General features: G+C 38.6%; 1 long non-coding RNA gene across 1 annotated transcript in view; it reads right to left on the bottom strand.

Annotated features, from left to right (window-relative positions):
• LOC138113184 (uncharacterized) overlaps positions 1-15,925 on the bottom strand; it is a 235,802-nt gene that overhangs the window by 965 nt on the left and 218,912 nt on the right. The gene's annotated exons all lie outside the window — the stretch shown is intronic.

Below are 15,925 nucleotides of genomic sequence, written 5' to 3'. Positions count from 1 at the left end.
TACCTGATGGGATTTGCCCTAGAGCACTGCACGTAGCTATTACACTCTGCAAAACAGTTCAGCTCCTCTCCTTGAAATAACTTTGCAGCTGGCCCAGGGAGTCAGAATCATAAAACTTGCACAACCTGGGTATTTCCCACCAGGCAGCTGTAGATCAACCAGACAGCTTATCTAAGGGGCTGCTAATTGAGAGGACAAACCTTTGGTTGGGATTAATTAGTACACCTCAGCCTGCGATGACTCAGGTCCCATCAGCAGGGAACATGAACACGTACTTGCCTCATAATTTTATTCAGACAGCTTTGTTCCTTACAGTACTTGTCAGATCTTAAATAATTAGAGTAAACCACTTCTACCTGATAGAACTTGTTAAATCTTAAATAATTAGGAGGAAAAAAGACAGAACTTTTTTTTTTTTTTTCGGTCTGTTAGTGCCAGTTGTATCCTACTTGCAGATTTTTGCCAATACATTGGAGGGGACCAAAGAAAAGCCAATGAAGATGGATCTGCTTTTACACCTGAAAAACAGAAGTTGAGCACAGAGTCTTCAGAGCTTGATAGATTTAAACACAAACTATGCTACCCAACTTTTAATGTGTGTATATGCCATGGTTCTAGTTCAAGATATCAGCTTAGAAGATGCTCAACTAAAAAAGGACTTAAACTTAAGGGCTTTTATAGCTTGGTCAAAACAAAGTCTGGCCTATTCTTCCTCCAGGCTTTTTGAAGTCCACGGAACACTATCTATCTTTTTTTCTCAAGGGAAATGATCCAGTGTTTGATTTTCTAACAAACAATAGCCGAGCTGCCATGTACAGAGACCTTAGTATGAGAAACCCATTCGCATCAAGAGCAGGGGAAAAGAAATTGTATTAAAGATCAGAATGTGGATATGCTTTTTCGTAGACTCTTCCCAAATAATCACTTACAAATGTGTTTTAAAGCTAGTAAAGTAAAAAACCCCTCTTTTTTCCAGTTTCCTTGTCTTTAATCAACACATTTGAAAAATAAGAAGATTAGACATATGATAGGCAGCACAGACACAACACTAAAAATTAAATAAGGTTTCTCTTTGCATGTAACACAAAGGTGAAATGAGCAGCCTTGCTCTTCAAAGAGGATGAGTACCACTATTTCCATTTCAGCAAACTGCAAAGGATTTGAGCAAGTTAAAAGCAAATTAAGCAAAAGGAAGAGATCAGCCACAATTAAGTGTGTGCAGCAGGCTGAAAGGGAAACTTCATTTAAGTTGATGTTTGCTCATTAAATGGACATTAAAGTAAAAATTCATCTCAAAGCACACACTGCAGAACCAGCTCTGTATCCCAAGGGAACTGCAAGGTCTGGGTGCCAGAAATGTGTTTTACCTCCTGAGGGTGGGTAATGAATTTTCTCCACAGATGCTGGGTGAAGCTGAGCTGCAGAATTGCAGTGACTCCCACAGATCCTGAAACCACCCTTTCAACTCCTACTGTGTCTCAGGATTTTTAAGGTCTGAAATCTAACACAGTAAGTATGAAAACTGAGGGCCAGTTGTGAATCTATCTATGGAGATAATAGAGGAAACTAAAGGAGCAGAAATCTTCATGAGAGGTAAATGACTCTAAACCTCTGCCTCCTGTTGGGATGGAGAAGGTAGAGTTTGCTCAGAAACAGGAGCTCAGCTGGATTTCTTTTGGGAACAACCAAGAAAACTGAAAAGTGGCTATAATTTGATCTCTGCTCTGCTTCTGGGGAAAAGCAAATATATGCTGCCCTTTGCTCAGAGCTGAACACAGACTGCCTGTCAATGCAGAGCCCTGGGAGAACATTCTGGATGCAGACTAATGAGCAGCAAACGTGAAGTCCAGTGCTTCACAGGACTGTTGGCATAAACACTTACAGGAAGCACACCTCATCCAAAGGCAGTTAACAGACAGGGAACACTACAAGATAGTTTATTAGTTCTCTGCCTGATCTAGTCAAACATAAAAGATGCTTTTGGCCACATGCCCACATGTGGGAGCAGGTGGATGAAGGAGAGGATAGAGGCACATGGAGACGTGTCCAAGGATACACACATATCCAAAATCCAGGGTTCCTTCACTCTCCTATTACAGCTGTGCAGCAGAATAACCACAAGATTGATTGCAAGATCAATGCAATCAGCTAGGCAGTGAGAACTGATTATCTGGGAATTCTGAGTAAAGATTATCCATAACAGAATAAAGGGCTGCTGCCCAGCCAGGTACAAACTATAGGATAAGTGAAAAGTGCATTACAGGCTGCCCAACAGGGTGTCAGCATGTGAGGATGAATGAGAAAAAAATTGTGCACTTTTAAGAGAAGTTTAAAAATTCTGTTTAAAATTTCCATCAGTTACACAAGTGCAAGGCTCATGCAAGTTTTGCATTTTACATTTGTTCCAGCTATCTCTGGTAATACCCACCTGGTTCTTTCTGCCACCTATCAGTTCTGTCCTTGCCATCAGTGTTTAACAAGGATATTTTCTTACCATTTAATTTCAAGATATTGCTTTTTTCCCTCAGCAGAGGAATGAACCTATTGAAGTTAATCTGCTGAGGGGTAGAACTGATAACTCTTGTCAGATTTCTAAACAGAATAGCAAAAGTGCAGAGGTAATTTTTATTTATAGAAATATATGAACTGTGTGTGATTAGGCTGAAAATCTCTGAGTTGGTCACAAAGAGGTAAATGTCCATTGCAAGTTAATCAATTTTGATTCTTCATGGTCATTATTGACATAGATCATTATAGAGATGATATTTGTTATCTTATAAACATCCGTTAAGAGATGAGGCTGAAAAGAGGATGGGAGAGTCACAATTAGTGTTAATTAACCCTACAGAATGTCTCCTCCCAGCTGACAGTTATCTTGATGTGATGGAAGGCAGCTTGGATTATCTGTGTGGTGTTATTCCCCAAACACAGCTGAATCCCAGAATCAGTACAGCACAGAGCTGGGAAAGCCAAGGGGTCAGAAATACAGAGTGTACAACAACAAACAACTCTCAACAAGCATAGTCTGTTAAAATACATTAAATCTCATGTGGTGATGGGTCATTGAGGCGGGTGGGAAGAACACAGAAATGTAATAACAAATGCTACAAGGAAGTTATGAGTCTTTGGGAGACCAAGTGACCTGCAAAAGAGCTAATTTTCAGTACCACATGCCAAATCTTACTTGAGATCATAGATTTGAGTCAGAGGATCTCAGTCTCTTACACACAGTAACACTGAAAGTAAGTGAGGCTGAAGTGGAAGGATGGTTTTCTACCCAACAAAAGAATTCCCTGTGCAAGTCACTGAATGTCACTGTAACACTTTTTTTTAATGTGTATATTAAATGTTTTCCACTAGAGACACTATCTTGATTCTTATACATGAAACATTGAAATAGAGGGCCTTAGCTTCTATTAGCAAATATGTAGAAAAATACTTCATATTTTAAATAATATATGGTCTTTTTTCCGTGTTTCTCATTAATTTCAGAAGTCATTTAAAATGAAAATGAAACCCTTATGAGATCATTCAAAAAGATCACACTGTACGTTCATTCCTTTGAAAAATATTCAGTGATTTCCACTTCTGGTACTTCTGTTGTTGGGTGGGTCTGACCATACTCCTATTCTCTTTCTGCTGTTGCTCCCTGCTCCCAGCTTTCAGTTCTTTTTACTTCCACTCCACTCGTCCAAATCATTGTTTTCAGCTACCAGGCAAAAGCCTCTAAGAACACAATCCTTCAGTCTGCTTCAAAAGCCTTGGCACTCAGGTTATAAAAACAACTCTTAAGTGTGCATTTGTCCAAGCTCTAAGAGTGCTTACAGTTGCATTTCGAGTATATGAATTTGTAAAACATTCCCCAATATTCAGATGCTTGAGGTAGTTCATGTATTTTCCTTTCTACAAAAATTCTGTATTTGAGATTACACTTCTCCCAGTGGAAATTTCGTCAAGACAAATACATTTATGTGGAAAGTTTCAGCCCCAATGAACTGACATTTTTCTGATGAAAATCTTGCCCCAAACCTCTGAACTATCTCAATGTGCAGCCTCATGGTACTTAGACAACCACTGCCTCAGGCTCTTTACTTTAATTGTATACATTTTCATCAAACCCTCATGCCCCTTGTGAGTTTGTGCAATTTCTGATACGTCACTAAAACATTTACTGTATATTTCTGTTCGTTGATTTCAAGTGAAATTATTTCATCACTTTATGTCTTCTTTTTCCCCCTAGTCCTGATGTATTTTGACATTCAGAGAATTACAGTTTAACCAAAACCCTTTAAATTGGAGAAGTTTAGCAGAAAATGAACTAAAGTAAAAACATTTCACTTGGAGGCTAATAGGCAGAATGAGGGCAGTGACTATTCAGCCATTCAAGTTAAATAAGGGACTCATTACTTTCCTCTGTGACAACTGCCCAAATGCCAAATTTAAAGGTTCCATTATTTAAAGGTTCAAGTCCCTCAGTGCTCATGTATTATCTAAGTTTTTGTTTTAAAGTAGCACTTGAAAGTTAAGGTCAAAATCCTGTTGTGTGCTGTTCTGTAAGATGGGTCATTTTACTGCTGTCACCCCAAAACACCTTCCTAGGAAAGAGATTTCTCCTGCCCTATAGTTTTTCTGCTTGTCTCTGAAACTCTTTCAGGGAGATTGAGCACAGCTCTGGAAAACTGTTTAAAAAAATTACTATGTAGAAGGATGACCTGGAAAAGAGAAGCTGTGAAATCTCGCCTGTAGATACTTCAGAAATTAAAAATTAGAAAACATGATGTGATGCTGTGCTTGACTTGTAAAAGAGACTGTATTTAGCTGAAAGGAACTCAATTTATTTAGTAACCAAATGTATGGAGAGTCCCCCTACATTTGCCTTGGGAGAAAAATACCAGTGGAGAAGAGGAGCTACTTAGAATATAGCTGACACAAGAAAAAGCAAGTTATTATGTGACAAGAATATGTTTAGAATAATTTCTATGTTTTCTAATTAATTAATGTTCTGTTAAATATATTGTTTAGTTTAATACTATGTGATTCCCTTTTCCCTTTCATGAGAGAATTTATATAATTCCAAATATTTGCTTCAGGTTTTTAATATTGAATCTAAATGTAGTAATCAAATGTCTGTTTATCAGTCTGATTGCTCACGCTTGGGAATTTTTAATAATTTCTTATCCATAAAAATTAACAGAATATTTTCATAGTCTTAGTGGTGCCCTCAGCTTGCTTTCAAACTCTGTGTGGGCATCCTGAAGTGTTTTCACAGAAATATTCAAAAATACTAGGAAGAAAATTCAGCTCAAGGACGTAGGCAACTTGAACTTTACAAAAGATGCCTATTAAAATAAATTTAATAATTCAGTATTTCTAAATTGAAAATAAAGTTTGAGTTACACAATTGGTCAGACAAGAAAGGTGGGATATGGAAGACTTGCTAGCACTGTAGGCAAGCTCTGTAGTGGGGTTATTTCAGTTGTCTGTTAAAGCCACCCAAAGTCCATCACTTCATCAACACTTTTTTGAGGTTTTATTATTTTTTTTTAACTTAAGGGAAAATATTGGAATTGAAAGTTTAAGTTCTTCCAACTTTTATGAGCAAAAAATTCCAAATAGTGTCAGCTGGACCAGCAGAAACTCTTTATTCAATTTAGCTGAAATTACATTTGCTATTCTGCTCTCTTTGATTGTATATCAATAATTTTAAAAAAGTAATTTCAGTGGAGAAAAAACAGGACTACATCTTCAGTGGTAAATTAGAAGTGTCCAGAGTCAGTCCTTGCCATTGAATCCAGGTCTCTCAGACTGGACTCCCTCCGTGCTCCTAAACAATTTTAACATCCAAAACCAGGGTAACCCCATGTAAACTGCCTGCTGTTAATGATTTCTAACACGTGCCAGCTACCAAACAATGCCTTGTTTAAGTCTGCAAAAACATAAGCAAAACCACATTGCAAAATTTTAATAGTCCATAGATTTCCAGTGATCAGGAGCATTCCCTGCTCCTTTAGAATATGCAAATATGAGTGTTGTCAGAATTTCCCAAAGAATTTAAAAACTCATATTCTTTCCAGTTTTAAAAGTCTAGAAAATTTGTTCATATGTCAAAACTACTAACAGCTAACATTGAAAAATTGATACTAATAAGACAGCATTTTAAAATAAAATTTATCCTAAAATCTCCAGCAGTTCTACCAAAGAGCCAGAAGACAGACGCAGAGACCACAGTTTCTCCGAAAATTCCATGGCGAGTCTGTGACACAGCTAAAATTTCAAATCCAGTCTCCTGGACTCTACTCCAATGATTTCATAACAAATCTTCCTCAGGAGGAAAAATAGATAAAGAAAACACTGAAACACACAGATTGGCCTGGCATCTTTCAGTGCTGAAAGAGTTGAAGCATTTCGCTTCATGGTGTGGAGCAGGAGTGGGCAAAATGCCTGGATTCTCAACAACTGTGAAAGTAGGACTCTTTATTTATTTTGTGTAGGGGAAATGTATGAATTTGCAATCAGGACAGCTTGTGGTACCATGCTGAAATGTAATCAGTTTTCAGTGTGCAGAGAGTCCCAGAATAACTTTCTAACAGCAACATTAGAAAAAGACACTCCTTTTTCCCCAGGCTGTTTGTACCTCCAACATGTAATTTTGCCATTAGTTAAGTGTGATGAAAATTAAGTCACTTGTACAGCCCAATATGCTCACTCAATCAACCACTAATTCTTTTTTTCTTTGGTACCCACTCAGGGCTCAACTCAGGAATAAATTGGCTGCAGAATTCAAGCTGCTAAAAGCTTTTTGAGAGTCTTTAGCATTGCAACCACACTGCCTTTACCAGAGCTGTAATCTATAAATCTGAGGAGAGAGGAAGGGCATGCTAAGGTTTCAGAGCCATAACCCAAGCTCTTGCCTCAAAACATGTCTTCTACCACCATGTGGATATTTGACATTGCAGGCAGGCAGCTTTCCAGCTGCCAGTGATCTCACAGGCACTTAAGGAAGCACATAGAAGAGGACCTTTGAGCCTCTTAATTCTTCATTAATATTTTCAGCTTCTCTATTTGGTAGCATGGTTTGCTGATGGAGTTCAGAGGTGGGTTTGTGCAGAGACTACACATAAAAATGGATGTATGAGCACAGTCCAGTGGATCTCCTGGTCCAGTAGACTCCAGCAGGAGCCAAAATCAGACAACTAGAGGGGAAAAAGAAAGCCTGCAGCAATGCTTTTCTAGTGCAGTCCATCAGGCATGCTGTAATCTTTGATTAAACTGTCCAAAACCTGTGCCCTTTTTCAACCAGATCCCCCTGAAATTGGAAGACTGACTGCCTGGGTTTTTTATATTGGACATCTCAAGAAAAGCAAGCTCATGCACTGTCCTTTGAGCTCTAGGCTGCTATCCACATCTACTGGAAGAAAACAGAACATACTGTAAGCTGTTGGCCAAGGAAATACCTCAGATTACACCCAAATTTCTTTGGAAATGTGTGGAGCAAATGTGATGCATAGGAAGGGACTTGCAGAGAGTGGGCCCAGGGTACCACTGGATTGTCCCAGTGAGTCTGAGCTCCTGGTGCTTTGGGAAGATCCCAGTGCATCACACAGAGAGCAATCCTGCTGCTCACTGCATTGCTAAGGGAATAGGAAGGCAAACAGCTCTGGCTTTTGTACTAAAAAGAGTGAATACATTGAAATTTGTTTTTCTAGGCTGAGGTCTTGAAAGCTGCAATCGACCTGCAGTCAGACTCTGAGATCTCCCCAGTCAGACATGAGAAAGTGCATTAAGATCCTGCTGTACCTTCTAGCACATGGTGCCACTCTCTTCTGTCCAGAGTTCCACGTCCACTCCCAGTGGAGGGATGCTTGTTCTGGGCACCTCTTGGCAACCCCACACAACCTGCCCTCTCCCCAGCCCTGGCAGATACAGCATTTCACAGCTCTCTGAAGTATTCTTTTCAATGTTAGCCTGCAGTCCAGCCTGTCTGCAAATGTCAGTGCCTGTCTCAGAGCAAAACTGTGCCATCCTTATCGCTGCTGCTTGATGCTTCTGCTCTGAGTGATCATTTCTCCCCCAACACTTCGCCCACTCCATCACGGGAGATGAAGGAAGGACTCTGGTGGATGATTTTAAATAGGCAGGAGGGGACAGCAGCACCAGAGGGACTGCAGTGCCATGGGGACACTGCCCAGATGTGGCACAAGCTGCCGTGGCAGGCTCATTTCATATCCTCAGTATTTCGTATCGATCTTGTCTTTATGGCCAGTTTGCCTTTCTTCCCTTTGCACTACAACCATTCCTGTTCAAGCCACAGTGAAGCTGGCCTTGACTTGTACCTTAGGCACTCCTTTGGAAGGAGAATTGTATCTGTGCAGCTCTTGGGAGTAGTGTTTTTCTTCATCTAGCAGAAAAAAGTGCAGAAAGCACCCAAAAGCAGTAGTAGGAAGCAATTATTTTAGAAAATGCTGTATTTAGAAGTCTTAAGGAAAAATTTCCAGCTATATTCCCCATCATTTCCCTATGGAAAGGCAAATTAGTGGTTTTATCTGGATTTCTCTTCTGCTGTGCTATTTTACTGACTGCAGCAAATATGTTTACCTATTTTAGACTAGTGCAATACCTAATTTCTTAAAACACAACGAAACCTCACAGGGCTTATTGCCAAATACAGTAAGGATGAGCATTCCTTGCATCCGAAATACATTTAGGCTAACCAATCACAAATTTTGAGCTGAATCACCTTGCTTGAAGGAAACCCTTTAAAGACTGCTAAAAGAAATGTTTTGTTCTTTTCTGCATTGCCTGGATTTGGCTAAAAGGCTTTGCACAGCAAACTGGCCAAAGAAGTATTTCTTGACACAGCCAGCTTATAGGACACAGCGCAGCAAAGGTGCCAATGAAAGAAATGGGCTAAGATTTTTCAATTATAAAACTAGTTACTTCATCTAATTACCAAATATTCGGGGTCATTCTTTCCAGAGGACAAATGTCTAGCTCAGTTTAGCTCAGTTATTGGCTTTGTACATAAACAGAAACATTACAAGTAATTTATAATAGAAGGTTTATAAAGAGTTTTGAAACAAGCAAGCATTAGGAAAAAGGCCCAAATCTAATTAATAGGTTCTGAAAACAAAATTTTCCTATGGACAGGTTTTTTTCCTGCAAAAATTTTCTGCCAATGGCTTGTCAACTCTTATAAAAAAAAAAAGGTTGATCAGTGCTTCAGATTTGGTACAGTATAAGACCAGGACTATTCAGTAGTGAGAATAAAAGAAATGAAAACTTGTAGGTGTTATTCCCACCTTTATTTCCTGACTCTAAATGCAGTGAGCTCTTTTGACTGAGAATTGTTCATAAATATTTTTCACAAAATTAATCAACCTATATCTACCAAAATGTTAACTTCAGTGACATTTACATGTTTGAACACACCTCCTTTTTAAGTAAAAAATAGAAAAATCATCAGAATCTTCAAGAAGTTTCACTGCAACAGTGAGACAAAATCATATTCCCTCACTTCAAACAAAAGTTTTTCCCTGCATAAGTAAAATTTAATTCTGTTTAAAAATATTAAAAATGTTCACATCTCATTTTGAACTATGCAAGATATTTTCATTTTTCTTAAAAACTTTCCTACGTTCCCGTCATATCCATCACCACACTGTCTGTGTGATCAGTTAGGAGTTGAATCAGAACAGGCTACAGTGGAAACTTTCTACACAAGGCTCATACTCACTCCTGCTTCAATTGTTGCTTTGGCACATTTGAATAAGGGCTTCCACAGAGGAGTTTAGTCAAGTTTGATTATTTGACTTTTAGAGTGCATTCAGTTCAAGTTTGTTGGGTTCACTCCCATGGATAAACTCTATTTCAGTATCCTTCACTTTCTAGTCCAACTTGCTTTGTAATGTCACACATTATTAAATAGTTGGTTTTAAGCTGTTTTAACATCACAGTGAATAACTCTAACAGTAGAGACGTCAAGTAAATATAACGATTACTGTGAAGCTTCTAACTCGTGGGGGAATTGTGATATTAATTAGGTAATATGTCTAAATTTCAGATGAAAGAGGTTAGTCAGTTCAAAGTTCTTATTATTCCTGCCTTTTCTGAAATATATTAACCCTATCAATACTACACAGAGCTCAGTATAGTTTTAGTGGTCCCATTTAAGTTGACTTTCTTTTCAATGAACAGCAAAACCACAGACAGTGTAAGCAGAGCTCTCAGCCAAGTGTTTTTACATCACCAAAGCTGGACACACATAAAGAGGAAACACAAAAATGAAACATTTTCAATTTGTATCTTTCAAGTACATAATAAACAGGGCAAATAGTATGAAAAAAACAGTTTTGCCTTTCCCTTTGCAGAACACAGTCAAAATGGATTTCCACACTTCACCCCTTGCCCAGCTGAGCCATACTCAAAACTTTTCATCTATTTCAATGAGAGCCTCTTCAGCTTGAAAACACTGATTACTGGGGAATGGAGCATCACTAAGCAGTTACCCTTCCTTTACTCAATTGCTGTCTGAGGTTTCTTTTCCCTGAGGAAGACATCATGCCAAAACATCACAGGGTAGCTGCTGCAGACAGTCAGAGACAAGTAAACAAGGTCAACCTTCTCCCTGAGGCAGGTTTTCTCCATGGAGGAAAAAAATGCTCTAAGCAGTGGGGCAGCTGCTGAGACCCTCGAGGGAAGAAGGGGCACCCTGAAGTTACCAGTGCCTATCAGGGAGGGGTTTTTCTTGTTATCATCTTCCTGTGCAGGATGTGAAGTTCCACAGAAGAATTAAAATCACCCATGGGGAGAACAACTTCAGCCCTGCTGCCATGAGGGGGGAGCCTGAGGAGGAAGAGACCTGCACTGAGAGCGAGGACAGGTGTAATCCAACTTCAGATCACATCTTTTACTGGAGAATGTGAAGACTCACCTGATATTGCTGGACATTCTGGTTGCTAGCAAGGAAATCAGAACCAGAGATTCACAGTGAAAGGAGGTTCCTAATACTATGGCTAGAAAAAGAGATTTCCAAAACTATGACATAACTGTGATTTCATTGGGAAGAAATTAGTCTAGAGCATTTCAACCTCAAAAAATATGGTAGCAAAATTGTTTTTACTTGAACCTCACTGCAAATGAACAGAAATGCTTTTTGTTTTTTTGTTTGACAGGAGGAATTATATCTTTATATTCTACATTTCTTAATTTTATAAGCTTCTTTTTTTTATTAAAACACATGCTATAAATATAAAACAGCATTTGGAGATGAATTTATTATTCTGATGTTAGCTTTAAAAGATGACATCCAATTACTGGAACAACATTTTAATGTCCTAAAATTATCCGAATTGACAAGCAAAATACAGAGATTGATAAATATAGAAGTTTGTAATCAGAGATTGTTTTCATTTTGGAAGTGAGCAGAGGAGAAAATTTTTCTGCAAAAACAGAAAATGCAGATTTAAGAAAAAGCTTTTGATAAATATGTCTTAACTGAATATTTTGATTGTTATATATTATATATATATAATAACTCTATTTAAAAGACACTTTTTTTTTTTCTTTTGAGATTATTTTGGGCTTTCAAATCTTCCAAGACGTCTGATTTTCAAGACACCAGATAAGAAATGTACCTAGTGCCATTCTCTTAGCCTCAAAACTGTATTTAATCACATTTTCTAAATTATCAGCAGACTAAAAATCATTTTGTATTCCCACAGCTGCAAATGAGTTGAGCACATCCCTTACACTAAGTACCAGTATTAGTTATTCAACAACCCAGGAGAGCTGTATGACCTCAGCATCAGTTGTGCAAAAGAGATCAGAAAAAAATACTCAAGTATTCAACCTCCTGTGATGGGTCAGTGCCAGAGCAAAGCCCACAGACCCACAATAAAATGTTATAACTTGAAGCCACCTTCCTGCTCTGCCTCTGCCATTAGAGAGGCACTCCAGTACACCCAACTCACCCTGCTTTGGATTTCAGGGGCCACATGGAGACTTCCCTGTTTTGCTTCTCAAGTCTCTCCTTTCAAGTTTGTCACCTCATTCCTAGATGCTCTTCAGACAGCCAGGACAACACCACCCCTCTGTGTACTGGCACCAAGGCACGTCAAGAGCCAATGTCTGACTATTCAGACTGAAGACCAAACTTGTGTTGTTAATTCAGAATAGTGCCACTCACTCCAGTGCAGTGTTCCAGTTTCCTTTTGCTGTGGAATGATATTACCTCATTTTCATCCTGAGCTAAAGTGCAACCCATAGGACTCTCTAAGCTTGAATTGTCTGCAACAGAAACAAGACCTTTTCTGTTATTCACTAAAAAAAAAAAAAAAAAAATTAAGCAAAGAAATGAAATTAAATGTTAAGAGACACTTTATAGATCCAGATTATTTGGTTGTGTCTTTCAGGATGCATGAGTTCATCTGAGGAAACAAATACATATGAAGATGCCACTTCAAATTTCTACTCAGAAGGATATTTTATTGTTTGGATGAGCCACGATGTCACACCACATTACTGAGTAGCACAACCCCATGTTCCTAATTCACAAAAGTCTGTCTCCTTGCTCAAAACCAAAAGTGGCATAAACCCATTTATAATTTAAGTACGTTGCTGGCAGTTCCTAAAATGTCTTTCCTGGAGAATAATGAGATAGACCTGTGGGGTAAGAAACATGATAAGTGACTGTGCACTAGAAGGCATAATGAATAGTTGCTCTGTCCCTGGCAAGTGACTGTGGTACCAGAGAACCCTGTCATGCACTGTCTTTTATGGCAAGTCATAAATTAAAACTGATTTTTATTGTGAAAGCTTCTGTCACTGCAAGGAGGAAGGACAATATAGTGCCACTTTTCTTTCCAGGATTGCAAATCAAGGCCAAAATCTCTCCTAATGTAAATGATGTCAATACATTCATTTCAGCTGAGTTTTACCCACATTTATAATGAGAAAAAGTCATAAACTGCTTCTGTTTTAATTTAATTGGAGTATTGATTCTTCAAAATTGTTATGTTAGATTGAATTTTAGTTACCAGTGTCACCCTGTAAAAGACAATCTGGCACAAAAAGCTGATTCTGTCTATAAGTCAATGGGAGTAGACAGGAGGAGAGGTATTAGGGAGATGAAAAAAATGCTATTTGAATTTATAATGCCAGAGAAGTATCTGTCTTGTAGTGTAATCACCACAGATGATCAGTAGAAATACGGACAATCTACTACAGCCTGCACAAATAGAAATCCAGCAACAGTTCCAAAACAAAATGTTACTTTTATTTTTGCAATGAAGTTTTCTCTTCCGCTGCTCATAACTTAAGAGGAATCAAAGACCTAATTTAAGGTTAACTTTGCTGCTAATAGCAGCAAGTGGCCAGCAGGACAGCACAAGTGTTAACCACCTTTACAAAGCCACAAAGCTGTGACAACATCCTGCACAGACTAACAGTGTTGGAGGGCTGCCCATGTGCTGCAGTCTGGACCAAAAATATGCTCAAAGTGTAGTTTATATGATCTTTCCATATCTTATGTCTTTCTTTCCTGTCAAATTGCTTTCTTTCAGGAGAATATACACACATCCACATATTTATGTGCACAGAGATGTCTCTATATACACATTTGGAAGGAGAGAGGAACTGACCCAGGATTCAATTCACACAGGACTGAATTCCTTGCATTTCTTGTTGTTTTGCCCCATTCCAGGAGACATTAATACTTCTCAGGCTAATTTTTTTCAGCCCAAATTGTGCTCCAGGCTGTGTTTGTTTGTACCTTACAGTCTCCTGCTGCCCTGCCCATATGAACTGCAGGGCTGTGCCACCACGGATGCTCACTTTACTCAACACCTAGGACAGCCACATCAGTGGCTCACTTGTATTTAATTAAAACTGTTGGAAAAACAGGACCTAGAGGATGCTGGAAATATTCTGATCATCCTGAAAAATTGTATTTGTGAAGTGGGAGGAATGCAAACAGGTGTGGGAATGGAGTTTTGCTCGTGGTATCAGCAGGAACGTGCACAGCAGTGTGCACACAGGTGTGTGCTTCTGTGGCATTGGACTGACTGGGCAAGGGCCAGGGCACCTCTGGAACCACTGCAAGTATCTCTGCACGATCTGCACCACAACTAAGGTGTTTTTTCTTCCAGCTGTGCTGAGACCAGTGAGGACTGGAGCTGGTTTGTTCAGACCACAGCACATCTGCATCAGACCACATCTGCACACCCCCTCCACACACACCTATCCAAGTACACCCATCCACACGTGCTGTCTGCAAGGGCTAAGAATTAAATTGGCAGCTGGTCCTCGAGCTGAGAGCACATTGATATTGAAATAAAGTAAATCAGATCCTTGTGACTGATACTTTGATTTAGAAGCTTATTTCTAGACACAAATAAACTTCTGATAGAACAGCTTTCTATCAAGAGAAAACAACTTAGGTAGCATTTTCTCAAAGACAAATATTCTCATAATAGCACTTATTTAGACAGAGGAAACTGGGATTATTAATTTATTCTCCCCCCAGTGAAATTCCATTGAACACTCTGAACTCTCTGCCTTAAATAGGAGCTACTCACACCCATACACTTTCTGTGATCCAGACTCTGATTTCTAGTTTCATACCACTAATCAGATATTTCCCTCTTGCATTCATTTAATTATACCTTATTAATAAACCTTGACTTTTAGACAGGAGCTCTATGAGCTGTATTCTCAACATGATGCACACGAAAATCCCCACGGCACCATCAACAGTAGGGCACATGTGGAGAACTGATTATAGCCTTTGGGTTTTTAGCCATTGCTAGCTTACTTTTAGATTATTCCTCTGGTGATTTCTTGAGTTCCAACACACATACTGCAGCTTCTGCCTTTGCTGAAAAACCTTCCTAGGAACACTATTAAAAGGTTCAATTTATGAAAAACAGGATTTTAATCTAGAAAATGCATATTTGAGACACTGCATGGTGAAAGAAATCACCTCAAAGTACAGCCAAAGAGGTTGCAAAAGCAGGTCACAGAAATCTGGTTTCCTAGGGAGCTTCTGTCCATTAGAAAAATGTAAGCAGCTACTGACAGCTCCAAACTGCACACATTAAATGTGTCTACAAAGGATTTTGACAGGTCTCTACAAATCTGGGACTTTCTGTCCCTGTAGCACATTTCCAGTTTTATGGCAAGACAGAGGTAAGAAGCAGGATGGTTTCTGTGCAACTGTTCCTTACTGAATGAACACTCCTTTGGACAAATATTCATTTATTCTGAGGTCACTTGCAAATCTCTGGATAGTCTAAAAATGTTTTATTTTACTTAGTACCTTTTCACCTTTTTTTTTTCCTCTAACAGTTGGATATTATGACCCAGTATGACTACATTGCTGATATATTTGAGATTCTGCTGCCGAATTCAAGGTTAGCTCAGAAATACTGAGCTCACAAAGCAACGTGTTCTGCCCTAAGTCATTTAAATTACTTAGGATGGGAAAGGTAACATTGTGAAAATATTTAGAAGGTTAGAAAGTGAATAACCCTTCACTGTTTTGGTCTGGGTATTATGCCTTAATAAAATATACAATAATAAATAGTCCCTTCAGTTACTCAGATCAAATAAAGTAATTCATCCATGGCATGATTTTATGAGTCTTGCTACAGGAAGTTATGTATATAAAATAAGAGCTAAGAGATTTGCATAGTCCTCAGCAACAGTGCAGTTCACAGTTTGTAAAAAATGACATTACAAAATGTAATGTGTATGCAGTACACAAATTATTTGTATTCACTCACAAGCACATCTCATGGATGCAATAAGAGATGAATTTTCTGAAAGTGACGAAAGTTGAAACTTTAGTTAAATGTTTGATTTTCAGAAAGCACTGATAAGACACTAGCAGGAAATTGGGAGTGTTAGAGTGATCATCCACAAACTGAAA

This window comes from Aphelocoma coerulescens, chromosome 7, assembly GCF_041296385.1.
Source record: "Aphelocoma coerulescens isolate FSJ_1873_10779 chromosome 7, UR_Acoe_1.0, whole genome shotgun sequence".
Classification (NCBI taxonomy): Eukaryota; Metazoa; Chordata; class Aves; order Passeriformes; family Corvidae; genus Aphelocoma; species Aphelocoma coerulescens.
Note: the sequence above shows the minus strand (reverse complement) of the source record. Positions and strands in the feature narration are given on the sequence as shown.